General features: G+C 38.4%; 1 protein-coding gene across 1 annotated transcript in view; it reads right to left on the bottom strand.

Moving 5' to 3' along the window:
- Positions 1-15,360, bottom strand: part of LOC122801930 (fibrinogen-like protein 1) — a 354,154-nt gene that overhangs the window by 337,828 nt on the left and 966 nt on the right. The gene's annotated exons all lie outside the window — the stretch shown is intronic.

The following is a 15,360-nucleotide window of genomic DNA, read 5'->3' as shown; positions in this document are numbered from 1 at the left end:
AGACAAAATACAGAATACAGTCTCTCACTAAGAGACTTCCCAAATTAATATCCCAAATATTACTGCTGGGATAGCTTATGGAATGACATAATTTCTTGTCATCTGACTCTATCTCAGGTGAAAACCCCAGTGATGCAGCTTGGTAGCATTTAGCATCTACCGGTGAAAATACATAGACAAGGGCTTTTCTTAGATCTAAGGCAGATCCTGGAAGTCATAAAACAATAAAACACTTCCAAGACAATACAGAAAACCTTTAGTTCAAGACATTATATGTTACTGCACTGAAACTGAAAATAACATTCTTTTATTATGTGGCCATAAGGTAATTTAATTTCAGGTATTTTTCTGAAGTTACCTCTTGTGCATTAGTTTCCATTGTTAAATTTATACATCTAAACAGTAAGAATAATGCAGGTACATTTCTGTTCTTATTCAGTAAGGCATGCTGTGGTTACATCTTTAAACAGCACTTTGTAAAATACCTCTTCAGCACATATGTCTTTAACAAACCATCTTATATGACATACAGTTCTAGTACATTGGTAACACAAGCATATGAATCATGTTGATAGTCAGACATGACATATGATTATTTACAAATTCCAGACAGCTGGGCTGGCAATATCTCTTTTCATTTTGGTTGGACCACTGCAGCACCCCCACTGTGAGGTCTTCCCTGGTGAGATCTGACCACAAATCAGTCTCATTAGAAGTAACTGTCAAATCTGCCCCCCCCCCCCCATAGCAACTAAACTAAAAAACTTTTCAATAGCAGATTATAGCCTCTTACAGGATGGTATAAATAGCTTAACTGCACCTGCCCCCTCAGATGGAAGTGGCACCTATACAAAGTTTTACACCAATGCTTTATACAAACACCTGTATAACTGCATCGACTCAACCATAACAGATAGCACCAAAACAAGCTCATCAAGAAAGAGCAAACCTGCCTGGTGGACATCTGCCATTAACAGGCTTTACAATAACAGGAATAAATTGCTGTCTAAGAGTAAGAGGGAGTGAGACTTAAACTGGAAACACTCCTTCCTCAGCGTAAACAAGCAAATAAGACTTCTTGCGAAGTCCTCCAAAGCAAACTACAAATCCAAATTAGCTTCTTCAACTAATGACAACCATAAGGTGTTCTTTAGTTACATCCGTAACCTAAAAGGAAAGGCCCAGATTTGTGCCGAACTGGTAATTAATGATACCACATATACTTATCCTGTGGACATAGCTAACCTTTTGGCCGACAGGTTCTGTGAAGAACTCACTCCCCTGTCCATGCCACACGTACTCCATAACATCCCTACCACCTGTCCCCTACCTTGTATCGCTAAAGAGCAGGTTGTAAATGCCCTCTCTAAGGCCAAAAACACAGCATCTTTGGGATCTGATAACATCCCAGGCTGCATCCTACATGGGCTCCAATAAGAATTAACAATACCATTGGGTACTCTTTTCAATCATAGTCTATGCACCAGATTCATCCCAGCTGAATGGAAAATGACCACCGTTATTCCCTTTCACAAATTTGGTGCTTCCACTAACCCCGGGAACTATAGACCTATTAGCCTGACTAGCCTCATCTGCAAGGCCATGGAGTGAATCATCATGGACCTTATCAACAAAGATATAGGTAATCTTCAAACACTTGACCCTACTCAGTTTGGATTTGTCAAAGGGAGATCATGCCCGTTAAACCTGGTAGACTTCTTCAAGACAGTCATCAATGCACTGGATGAGGGGAAATCTGTGCATATAGTCTACTTAGACTCAGCCAAGGTTTTTGACACTATTTCTCACTCACACATCATTGGCAAACTCACCCAGCTAGGTAACAACTATAAAGCAATTAGGACAGGGAGTGTCACTGTTAGAAGAGTATAGAAAAGGGAACAGATCAACAAAAATACTCAGAAAGATAGATGTAATAAAAGCAATGCTCAGTATTATAACGGATCAGGATCTATCTTGCACTATTCCAAATAGCAAACTAAAACTCTCAGCAGAAAAACTTAGAAGATACACAGGTAAATATAAAGGAAAAGTACACAATAAGCACTTTACTGATTACTTCAAAAGTTCTATAGAGAATTGGGAAACAAAGCAAAAGAAATTGAAAGACTCCCCAAAAAAAAAGAAACAGATACATTTTGGAGAAATATCTACAAAGATTCTGTGGAACATAACAAATATGCTAAATGAATAGAAGAAGTAAAAGAAAAAATAAGAAGTTCAAAGGTACAGGATATGAAATGGGATGAAGTAACGATCAGAGAGACTGAAATAAAGTTAAGAAAAGCCTTCAATTGGAAAGCCCCAGGCCCAGATGCAGTACCAAACTTCTGTCTAAAAGTATTAACAGCTTTGCACAAAGATTTATCCATGAATAAGAACTATTTATATGTGCACCCTAAGCAGACACCAACCTGGTTAACAACAGAAAAAACAATGCTCCTGCTTAAGAGTGAACCTGCAAATTATCCTAAAAATTATACACCAATAACTTGCCATCCAATGACGTATAAACTATACACCAGAATTGATGCTGACAGAGTTTATAGTCATTTAAAAGAAAATTCAATCATGGCAATAGAGCAAAATGGTAATAAAAGAAAGTCATATGGAACAATCAATTGTTGCTAAATAAAGTCATAATGGAAAACTGTAAAAAAGGGGAGAATCTAAGTATGGCATGGAATGACTACAACAAATGTATAAGATACACCCTACATTGATCAATTACATTACAGTGGCCATGAACCAAGTGGCAGACCACTTTGTAATTAAGACATGATAAAGGGCAAATTATTATTCCAGGGATAAAAATTCAAAGAGGGATATTTCAAGGTGATTCCCTGTCACCACTGCTATTCTGTCTTGTCCTTAACCCATTAAGTTGTCTACTTAACAGATTATGTCATGGCAGTAATTTGTCTCCTAGAAAACAACAAAGTGTAAAGAATTATCTTCTCTTTGTCAATGATTTAAAACTGTATAGCTCATCAGATAAGGAACTGAAAGCACAACTGCAAGTAGTCAAAAATTTTCAGATGATATAAGGATTTCATTTGGTCTTGATAAATGTGCCAAAGCAACCTTTAAAGCAGAAAACCTGCAGCACCAAGAAAACATGAGTTTGGGACAAGAATGTGATAAAAAAGAATTTGAGCAAGAGGGAGTGTATAAATATTTGGGAATTGATAAAGGATCGACAATAAAACATGAACAAATGCGAATAAAAGTAAGGAATATTTTAGAAGACTTAAATTAATTCTGAAAACAGCGTTGACATCTAGGAACAAAATTCAATCTAGAAACCAATTTGCTCTTGGATAAACGTTGGATAGATTAGACAGGAAAACAAGAAAGATGCTTCATGCTCATCAAATGATTTATAAAAATCAGTGTATACCAAGATTATATATTCCCGGTTCCAAAGGAGGTATGGGCCTCCTTGAAATTGAAGAAAATTCAGTCATGGATTGATGACATTGATTACATGGATTGATTACAAAATTGATTGCATATATAGATCTGCAATTGTGGGACTGCACACATATCTACTGACCTCACAAGAACCAAACTTAGTGAAAGTTTTGAAACACGAGGAGAATAAATCTAAGATGACTTTCCTGCTTGGTCTAGCAGAAGTATATCAGTTTCAAACAGGAACGGAAATCAAACCAGAAGTAGATAAAAATGAAGCAGTAACTGAATATGCCAAAAAAAAAAGAAAGAATATAAGGTGAAGGATCAGATGAGAAGTCAAGAAATATGGAAAATGCATAAATACAGTTGCAAGTATAGAAAACTTCTAGAAGAACCTAATGTTGATCAGGATTGAATGTATGAATGAATAAGGAGAGGCAAATTCAAACCAAAAGATGAAAGGTTAATGCTGGTGGCTCAAGATAGTGGGCTACGTACATGTTGGTTTACAAAGTCCATTGAACATGTGACAGAAACAGGCAAATATAGGTTTTGTAAAACAGAACTGGAAACAGTTGAACCCCTTGTTGCTGGTTGTGACATACTAGTGGAAAAAATACTGTATCCTGAAAGGCATAGTAATGTGGCAAGACTGTTGCAATGGGGATTGTGCAAACATTATGGTACTGAAGTGGCTGAAAAACACTGGAAACATGAGCCACAAAGCATCATAGAAAATGATGAAGTCTACATCACACAGGATCACCCATTACCAACAGTTCAAAAGATAGATACAAGAAAACCAGATGCAGTGGTCCATGAAAAGAAGATAAAAGTATCATTGATCATTGCAATCACCACACCCAGTGACTACAGTGTCTTGTGTACAGAGAGACACAAAGCCATAAAATATCAGGATTTGCAAGCAGAAATTAGGGCAATGTGGAAGAAAGATACCCGGATAGTTCCAATAATAGTAGGAGCAACAGGTCTTATAAAAAGAATCTACAATCATATTTAAATATGCTACCAGTACATGTAACATCATACAAATTGCAGAAGGGATCATTACTGGGTACATTATGGGTGTTGTGAAGTGCACTTCTGGCTGACATCAAAAATTGAAACGAGGGGTGATAATACATTTTTTGCACTGAGTTTAAGGCCATGACTTTGGCATCAATCATTTGTTGTGTAAGACCCTCTTGTTGGATGTTGACATCATTTGGATATTCTATGACCGCTCCCAGTTTGCAGTCATCAGCAAATTTTGTCAGCCACAGACCTTTAGTTTTTGCTTGTACTTCAGAGAAATAGATTCCAAACAGTAGAGGTCCCAGGACTGATGCCTGTGGAACACCACTGGCTACAGTCATGCTGTTGGAGGTCGATTCCCCTATTTTGACTATATGGGCTCTATCAGTGAGCCAGTTAGTGACCCATCTAATGATATAAGGGTTATAGCTAGCTGGGTGAGTTTGTCAATGATGCCTGAGTGGGAAACAGTGCCAAATGCTTTGGCTAAGGCTAGGTAGGCTGCAAGCACATATTTCCTCTCATCCATGGCCTTGGTGACTGTCTCAAAATAGTCCAACAAGTTTAACAGGCACAATCTCCCTTTGACCAATGCAAACTGAGTAGGGTCAAGTGTTTGGAGATTACCTATATCTTTGTTGATAAAGTCCATGATGATTTGCTCCATGGCTTTGCAGATAAGACTAGTCAGGCTAAAAGGTCTATAGTTCCCGGGGTCAGTGGAAGTACCACCCTTGTGCAATGGAATAACGGTGGCCAATTTCATTCAGCTGGGATGAAGCAGATGCTTAGACTGTGATTGAAAAAAGTACCCAATGGTGTTGCTAATTCTTGTTGTAGTCCATGTAGGATGCAGTCTGGGATGTTATCAAGTTCCATAGATGCTGTGTTCCTGGCCTTAGACAGGGCGTTAATGACCTGCTCTTTAGAGATACAAGGGAGGGGCAGGTGGCAGGGATGTCATGGGGTACATGTGAAGGGGACAGGGGAGTGAAGTTTTCACAGAACCTGTCAGCCAACAGGTTAGCTATATCCACAGGCTCGGTATATGTGTTATCATTAACTACCAGTTCTGCACAAATCTGCACCTTTCCTTTTAGGCTATGGATGTAACTAAAAATGCCTTATGGTTGTCTTTATTTAAGGAAGCTAATTTGGATTCATAGTTTGCTTTGTAGGACTTTACAAGAAGTCTTATCTGCTTGTTTAAGCTGATGAGGGAGTGATTCCAGTTTAGGGCTCGCTTCCTCTTACTCTTAGATAGCAATTTCTTCCTCTTATTGTAAAGCCTATTAATGGCAGTTGTCCACCAGGCAGGTTTGCTCTTCCTTGATGAGCTTGTTTTGGTCATTCAATTGAATATAAGTGGATTAATTTCTTCAGAGAAAACAAACTACCTAGACTTAATGTAAAAAATAGTGTTAAACCACTTTTGAAATAAAAACAAAGTTTTGTTATCTAGGTATAGGCTGGATTTGGTTTTAAATGTGTAGTAATCCCCTTTGGAAAAACCAGAGTGCCCGCAAACTACAACATAGGAGATAATCCCCTGAAATCTGAAGAAGAAATAAGGGATCTAGGGACCCAAGTAGATAGTCAGCTTTCCTTTGATAACCATGTTGCCAAAGTGGTTAGAAAATCCTTCTATGTGACCCGTCTGATCATGAAAGGGTTCACATCAAGATCTAAGGATGTAATGGTGCCCCTCTACTCTTCCCTCATCAGACCCATTATTGAGTACAGTGCACCAATTGGAATGTACTTGGCTAGACATCTCCAGCAGCTGGAGAGACCACAAAGGTACCTAACCAAGAGGATTACTGGCCTCAAACAGTTGCCCTATGCAGCATGATTGAAAAAGCTAAGACTGTTCTCTGTTGCATACCACTTTCTCAGAGGCGATCTCTGTCTAACGTACAGAGCCATGTCCAACCCAGAATTGTTGAACATGCTCCATCTTAGCAAAACCAAATCTACTCGAGCTACACGCTCTAGGGATATAAACCTCAACACAACAATGAATAGAACATGCTGGAGGGATAGATTCCTTTGCAGAGACTTCCCTTACTATGGAACAGGGTCCCGATCTACATAAGACAGAGCCCCTCACTATCACTCTTCAAGAGGAACCTTGATGAGTGGATGGGTAACAGAAAGTTCACACCGGGGATCACACCAACAGCACTACTAGATAGGGGCCAAGGGTACTAGCTGCTAGTACAAGGGTCTAGGGAACTACTAAAGGGGCGGTGAATACCACACAACGTGGCTGGGCTAATATATGCCTTCAGGCAGATAGCCCAGTACCAACCTATGAATCTATGAACCTAAATAGGAATTAAATGTTTTTCATTTGTAACACTGATGAAGAGTCCTAAGTGGCTTGAAAGTATTCTAATGGCTGGGCCAGTGGTTTATTATTTTTGATATTGCTTTTTTTTTGCCGTTTTGGTGATTTTGGCCACCTTTCTGCTTTTTACTTTCAACAAGTATAGAAATGGTATGTTAGTAAAGCCAGTGAAACTAGAAGGTTAGGTATGGTATTGTTAATGCTGGGAAATCCATTGGTGACAGTAGAATAATAGATGAAAGTGTGGGGATTGTGATAGCTTGTGACGTGAGCTAAAGCACGAAACAGGAGGCCAACAACGGCTAAGTGAAGCATGATAGAAACGGGTAAGAATAAAGAGATGGATAATACATGGACTATATGAGTTAATAAAGATAAGAGAGAATAATAAGAGCTAAGTTTATTGAGTGAAACAGGAGGGAAAGAGTTTTATGAGAAGACATTGTAGTATACACTACTGTAATTGTTGTTTTAGTGTAGGAGAAAATTGTACTTAAAATTGACAAGAATGTTCTAAGATATAGCTTCAGTAGAAAACAAATCATAGTAGAATGAGATGATAGGTATAAGAATTGTAAGATATTGGTTTAGTATGTGCTTTAGAGGATTATTATTAGTAAGGTGTTTGCCTTTAAGAAGGAGTAAATTAGTGTTGAAAGGTGGAAGGAGACTAAAGGGAATACAAGTAATGACCTTCGGGATGGCTAGGGAATTTAGGGGGGCAGGGAAGCAAAGTGAGCCAGACAGGAACCTATGAGGTTGAACATGCTTAGAAGCACAGGGTCATTAAGTCTGTGTGAAGTTAGATACTACCAGGGTGAACAAAAACTAAAGTTGAGAAAAAATTGCAGATATGAGTAAAGAGGGTTGATATCCTATAGCACTCTCCTTATCAGCCAAGCCTGTTCATTCCCCCATCCTGGATATTCCCCAGTGAGGGCAGCAGCTGGCTGGGGAGGCTGTCATACCATCAGCCTTAGTGGTGCTTTATGTCCTTGTCAGCATCCTGTCAATAAGGGAATAGTTATTAACCCATCTCCCATGTGAAAAACAACATGCCATGTATCCTCTCTCATGCTAGCTCCATTGTAAGCCAGATCTGCTAATCAAGCACAGTCTGCCTGGGTCACAGGTAGGGCTTTAAGTCTCACTGTAGAGCTGGCATTCACCGACAGAGTTTGCCCTTTCCCATAGCAAGTCAAGAAAAGCGGTAAGGCATATTTAGCCAATGGTTTATATTTTACCTAGCCTTCATAAAAATGTCCTAGGTCTGTGCTATACATTTCTGAACTCTGACATTGTTTCTCACTTTATTATCTCTTCCATGCCTCCTCAGTCAGCATTCAGACACTCCACTGGCAACTAGAGAAGCAATGAGTAGTATTGCCAAAATATACTCTACCTGCCCTGAGGTTAATGTTAAGTAGGGGGTGCAGATGCAAATCACACTGCATGTGTAGGTGTGTGGTGTGGGAGGGGCTTGTATGGATCTATGTCAATTTATTGAAAACCACATTGTCGAAACCCATATGGTTGAGATCATATGGTCGACAATGCAGTTAATCTAAAAACTAACATAAATACATACAGCACCCACCAACATCACAAACGTTTTTGCAGGGGGAGCAAGCCCCCCCCTGCACCCTACCAAATCTCCTGAAAATTATTTATACCAAGATTGCACTACAGTGGTGAAAAGGACAAATTCCCCTCATAAGTTCCTGTCAAGCAGAGTGCCTCGTTGGCCCTCTTCAAAAGGAACCTTGATGATTGGAATGGAGAAAGGAAATTCACCCAGGGGATCACGTCAGTCGCCCTGCTAGACAGGGGTCCAGGGAAGTAAATAGTGTGGGAAGAAATAGCCAAGGAATTGTTATGGCTAGGCTTGTATAGGCCCTAGGGCTGACAGCCTAGTACCAAACTATGAACCTATGAACCTAAATTCCTACTGTACTGAGATCACAGTCAGAAGGTTTGACACATCAAATTGCCGACCATATAGTCTCAACCGTGTGGGTTTCAACAATTTCGTCCTTTGACAAATTGACATAGGCCCACTTGTACTCCTTCAATCAAGGCATTAGTTTTGCTATTGTTTTCCTCTTCATTTTCATTGAAATAGAAATTACTTCAGTGGATCTTGATAAAATGTACCATATTAATTTCAAATACCATTCGTTCAATGAAATAATAGCTCCTTGAATTTCCTGCAAGTTATATGAGTGATATGCTAGAGACTCGTTTTTATAGGCTTAATCAAAGAATAATATGGATTCATTTTTTCATAAGCAGCAATCTATAGTAAATACTCTATATGTGGGGAAACAGAAGCAGGAAAGGGAACACCAGGAATCTCTTGGTAAAAACAAAGTGCAATTATTATTAACACATAATTATAAATGCAGAAGCTTGCCTAATTAAATTACTGCAGAACACAACTAAATCTGGAATCAAGAATGACTCTGAGACATTGATAGAGGTTACACACTCTATGTCACCATTTACCCAGATTTTAATTCCTTCCTAAGTGTGAAAGAGCCACTCATGCTAGTAGGATTAAGTAGCTGGTGAGTTGATGTCCTTTTCCCAGAGTGGAAGAATATGTTATGAGGTACAGTGGAACAAAATCCAAGTGGTGGTTGATGGTAAATCCCAGCCATTTTCCAAAATGATTCCAGATGTAGACTGCTGCCCTTACAAAGTTCATGCAGAGAAGTTAGCATACATACCTATGGTGAGAAAATGCCTATCTTATGGCAGGATCACCAGTAACTATCACAATGACTCTTTTCCTTTTACTGTCTAACCAGAAAACCACACACCATAAGGAAGGTCTCAGCCCAGAAACATGGTGAAGCAAATGTGTGAGAGTAAAACTAGAAGAGGGCAGCAATATGTAGGGTTTGGTGGGGATGGTCAGAATACTAAAGAATAATAAATTAAATAACCTAAAATTATAAAATTATGAAAGATGTTTGTGAACTCAGATTACATTATCTAGAAACCCATGATGGACTTAATAAAGTTTGCTAAACCTGTCAAAGAAAATAATGCAGTGCGTTAGATAGCATGCTGTGCACAAGTATTTGGAAGAGCTATCTTTTGGGAGATGTGGATAGCAACCTAGACTATCCCTGTTGATTACTTCAGCGTTAAAATGGTAATTTTGTCCAAACATTTTGAGAATATTCAGAGTTGTTGTAAAAGGGTACTACCAAAATTAAATGGGGTACCTCCCATACTTACCCTAAATGTTCAGTTGCTCAGGACATGAAAGAAATATACACTAAGGAATAAGCATACCCCTAGTACAGGTGAGGAAGAGTCAATTTCAATAAAATAAACTTGAAACTGATGATTTTTCATACCATCTCATGGTGATTAACTCTATTCTTACATTCATTTTTCCTGCACAATAGAAAATGTTTACTGTAAAACCTGTTTCTAGACTGTCAGTAAACTAGGCACAGTTAATTATGCACCCATTTTGTTGCTGAACCACCTGTCAGAAATAGTGAAAAAAATGTCTGTGGCTAAATCATAAATTACCTTAAAAACAGGAAGCAATCTGCCCTTGTTTATGTGGTCTCCATTCAAGTCACAGCAATGAGAGTATTTTGGCTAAGCTCAAAAATAGGATTTATACCACTTTAGATAAAAACTTTGTGTTTATGGTAGCCTTCTTAGATGTCATGAAGGCTTTTTATTCTGTTAATATCTCTGCAGCAGAGTCTCGGTAATTTAAGTTTCCCATAGAAGCAGTTTCCCACTAATGTCTCTAACATTCAAATGAAGACATCCTAGACTTCTGCAGCAACACTTGTGCAAAGTAGTGTATCCTCTAAATTATGTAACTAGATAGGTGGGGGGGGGGTTCTAATCTCACAGCAGTCAACTTGTGCGTGTATGTGGGTTGTATATAGAGTTGTGGAAAATATGACCTTACATACTGCTGGCCTCACTGAACTAACAGTCTAGAGAAACTTTAAGAGGATTTGGGATTGGCATAATGTATAGACACAAGGTGCAGGGTTTGATTCTCAAATGGTTAATTGGCTAGGTTTAAAATGGCCCACAAAGGGCAGTTAGCCTAGCACATTAATTTATTTATGATACTGGAGTGGAGAATAGTTTCAAATGCTTTAGCTAAGTCCAGATAAGCAGTGAAAGTGGATGTCCATCATCTGAGGCTTTGGTGACTTTTTCAAACAAGCTAACATGATTAATAAGGTATACCCTAGACAAAAGCTGACCTGCAAAGGATATACAATCAGATCATGTTATAACCTTAATGATTATTTCTACAATAATTCATTCCATGGATTTACAGGAAAGGCTAGTGAGACAGATGGGTCTTTAGTTTGCTGGGTCAGTGAATGGACCACCTTCATGGAGGAGAATGACTATAGCATTTCTCTATTCTTCAGGTAATAATCCTGTAGAGAGAATTTAATTGAATAAATTTAGAAGTAGACTATGTAATGCTTTGTTAACCAGAAAATATCCAGGTATTTTACCTAACCCCATACAATTGTCATTTTCTGTTTTGGACAATGTGGTTGAAACTTGGTCAGCATTGGTAATGTAGGATTTGGCCTGAGCTATTATGAGGGGGACTGACAGTATAGTATGTGGATTAAAACTAGATCGCAATTCATTATCCAAGATGTTAGGTCAGTGAATGGACCACCTTCATGGAGGAGAATGACTATAGCATTTCTCTATTCTTCAGGTAATAATCCTGTAGAGAGAATTTAATTGAATAAATTTAGAAGTAGACTGTAATGCTTTAAGTTAACCAGAAAATATCCAGGTATTTTACCTAACCCCATACAATTGTTATTTTCTGTTTTGGACAATGTGGTTGAAACTTGGTCAGCATTAGTAATGTAGGATTTGGCCTGAGCTATTATGAGGGGAACTGACAGTATAGTATGTGGATTAAAACTAGATCGGAATTCATTATCCAAGATGTTAACTATGCATTCTTGGTCATTATGGGTAGTATCATAAGTGTGGCTGGGTATTATTGCAGATTTTGCATAAATAACTAAAAAAGGCCATTTTTTAAGTGCTGGTGGCTGTCTTGTGCCCATCGGCCGGCTTGATGATCCTCATAGTATTCATGAGTGCCTTGCTAATTTTATTTTATGAGCTGGGATGTGCAAGATTAAATAAGGCTAGGAGGTTATATTCCTTGTTGTATAATTTGTTGGTTCTGTTATCCCACCAGACTAGATGTTTGATATATTTATTGTTTTTCTTCTAAGGGAAGAGGGTGGTTTTCTCTGTACAGTGATTTAATACATTATAAAATTTGTTGGTTAGGGATAGTGTTTCAATGTTCAGAGAATCAGGGTGAATGGATCATTTATGTTTTTTCTAAAGTTCATTAAAATCTAATAGGCTGGGTTTGCTGAAGTCCTGAATATAGACAGATTATTGGGGCTAAGTTGACTGGGTCTTCAGACATGAGGCATTGGCCAAATGTTCAGACTTAATTAGGGAAGGGAATGGCTCTGGGGCAGGTGAGTTAGTTACAACAAGATGTAGGAGGTGTGGGCCTATAGCAGGGTGACTAATTATTTGCTCCAGGGATCTAGAGCTGATGGTGCTGATAAAGGTGTGAGTGTCACAATGGTTGGACAGGTAGGTGGGCCAAATTATATCTGGGTAATTAAAGTCTTCTAATAAAAATGTGTTTGCTTTGACTTTCCACTAGGGGGAATCATATTTAAGTATTCAATATTTGGGGACATAGAAGAGAGTATAATTACTGATGACATAAAAACTGGATCGTACTGAGATGATATCACTTATGTAGATAATTTTCAAAGCCAATGAGGGTTGATTTGTATATAGGCATTCATTTTCAATTTTCATTTTGTAAGGCTACACAGACATATATATATATATATATATATATATATATATATATATATACACACACACACACACACACACACATTAGGATTTACACACACACGCACACACGCACACACACACACACACACACACACACACACAAATGTATATCTGTTAGCTTAAAAGCCTACTAAACCACAATGATCATAAAAAAAATGTTCCCATGTGATCCACTGTCCCGCCAGTTTACACCAGATAAACAATTACTCAAACAATGCACTTTTCTACCAAACATACACATGCTCTCATATATTACAACTTACCAAACCTCAAGCAACACTACAAGCAGACCACTCTCTCACACTCCATAAAACTTTCTCTTTCAAAACAATGTATTTTGCTGGGAGACATGTCCCCCTGTTTCCCATGGGGGGGTTTTGCCTCCTAGACCCCTTACTTGCATATATTAACTCCATTTTTAATGGTTATACAAATATGAGGTAAAGTGCACACATCATGCATATGAAAATCACTGCTACCACACCAGAAGAGAAAATGTAAGGATACAAACAAACAAATTAATACAAAGGCTGGTAGATCAAGTAAGTATTGCTGAAATATCTTTTGGCAATAGTGGAATTTTTTGTTTTATCCACTACTGTGCAATCTCAGAAAAAGGTTTCTGTGTGTGTGTGTAACACACACACACACACACACACACACACACACACACACACATACACATATCTGGGGGTTAAGGTGTCCTTTCGCATGGGGCTACCTGCAAAAGTAAAAAAAAAACCTTTCCTCCAAGGTTCACCAAAAGTTGTTTCAGCACTTTTTCTTTTATGCATCTATTGGCATTCACTGTAATAGATGTCAGTAAATCAACATGATTCCCGCTTGAAATCATGTGTGCCATTACAAACCCATCTACATTCAGCTACACTTGATCAGTGCAGTAGTTGATTGCCTGCAACTGCAACCACCTGGAACACTAAAAATACCAGTCAGCCACTGCATCATTCAACCAAATGCAGATGAACTGCACATATATAGAGTTAGACAGTGAAAGAGAGGAAATAGAGAGAGAAGTATTTACCAATACACAAATGCTGTGTATCATGCAACTGTTTTATGCATTCTGAATATGTATTCACCCCACACCCTAGTATGGATCTGGATTCAGTTTGGACCACTGAAACTGAACTTAAAATACATTTAGGGAATTACATTTTATGGTTACTTAAATACCATTAGGGTTAGCATTACCTGTAGCTATAACTCTTAATGAGATTGTCAATACCTAGTGCAAATGAATAAACAAGCACAACTGTTCAAATATTTCATTAACATATTTAAAGACAAGATTTTGAATCTTTTATGTTCAGGTGCAAGAAAACTCGCATACAAAGCAATGCCTTTTATCCTGCCTGTCCTTAGGTGTATAGTAATGAACAATCCCATACTATCTTTAGCTTTCTCAGAAACACCTTTTGTGTAATATAGGGCCTCTTTGGAAATAAGCCTTTATACTCACAAAAATGTAGTCACCACAAGTGTTGTGAAAAAAATGTTTAACTTTCTGCTAACATGGACAATGTTGTGCAGTGTCTCAGCTGTAAGCTATGTTGTCCTGACATGTTTTTTGGTCTCAGCAGAAGTTACTACAGCACTGGTTACAAAATCCAAACTCCTAAATGTATCACTTCTAAGTAGGGTACACTGCATATCAATAGTTTTGCAGGTCCTTGGTAGCAACCCATTGGTGCTCTGAACCTTTTCCAAGATTTATCTGTAGAGCAGCACATCCACCAGCAAATAAACCACCAAGGCACTCTGCATCATACATCTTCATATACTCTATGAGCATTCACACACTTGTCACCTCACAGCAAGAGGTTCTCCGGTTCGATTCTCGGCTGAAGGGCTTTCTGTGCGGAGTCTGCATGTCCTTCCCGTGGTTGAGTGAACGTTAAAGACATGCAGGTAGGTGCGTGTGTGTGTGGGTGTTCCTTCTTTGAAGGCTGGGCGACGGGCTGGCAACTCAACACCGTAAAAATCCACTACAATCATTAGCAGACCAGTGATCCTTTGTGGCGACCCCTAACCGGAAAAAGCCAAAAGACACACCCATTTTCTTAACAACTGCTTGTATTTCAGATCTAAAAGCCAATTAGGGTGTATTTAATCTGCAATGAAAGTTAAACAATTTCTTAGTTTTAAAGAACTGATGTCTACCTGTCTTACTGCATCTGATAACTTCCAAATGTTTAGACTTCTAAGACTGCATTGCTAACAGCAATACAAGATACATGCAACTAATCAGGTGTACACTTAATCCCTAAGAAAGACAAACCCGAATGATCAATCTGCCTATATGTATGCAACGCCCTGGTCAGAATTACAGTACCAGCAACACCATCTCTAAGTATGGCTTGTCCTGACTGATCGATTAAATGTTGCTCAACTGCAACCTTAGATTTTGTTTTTGAATTAACATGAAGTGCAGCAGTGGCAAACAAAACCCAGCTTATTTTTCTGCAGCATATCACAGAATGACGCAGTATAACTCAAGAAATATCATTCATTAGCAAGTCAATATTTATGTTTTACAGACTTTGTGATATTACTTAAATCGGATTATAAAATCACAAGACAAAATTTAACAA

This window comes from Protopterus annectens, chromosome 5.part0 (assembly GCF_019279795.1).
Source record: "Protopterus annectens isolate FY-2018-M chromosome 5.part0, PAN1.0, whole genome shotgun sequence".
Classification (NCBI taxonomy): Eukaryota; Metazoa; Chordata; order Ceratodontiformes; family Protopteridae; genus Protopterus; species Protopterus annectens.
This window is presented reverse-complemented; position numbering and strand designations above follow the sequence as displayed.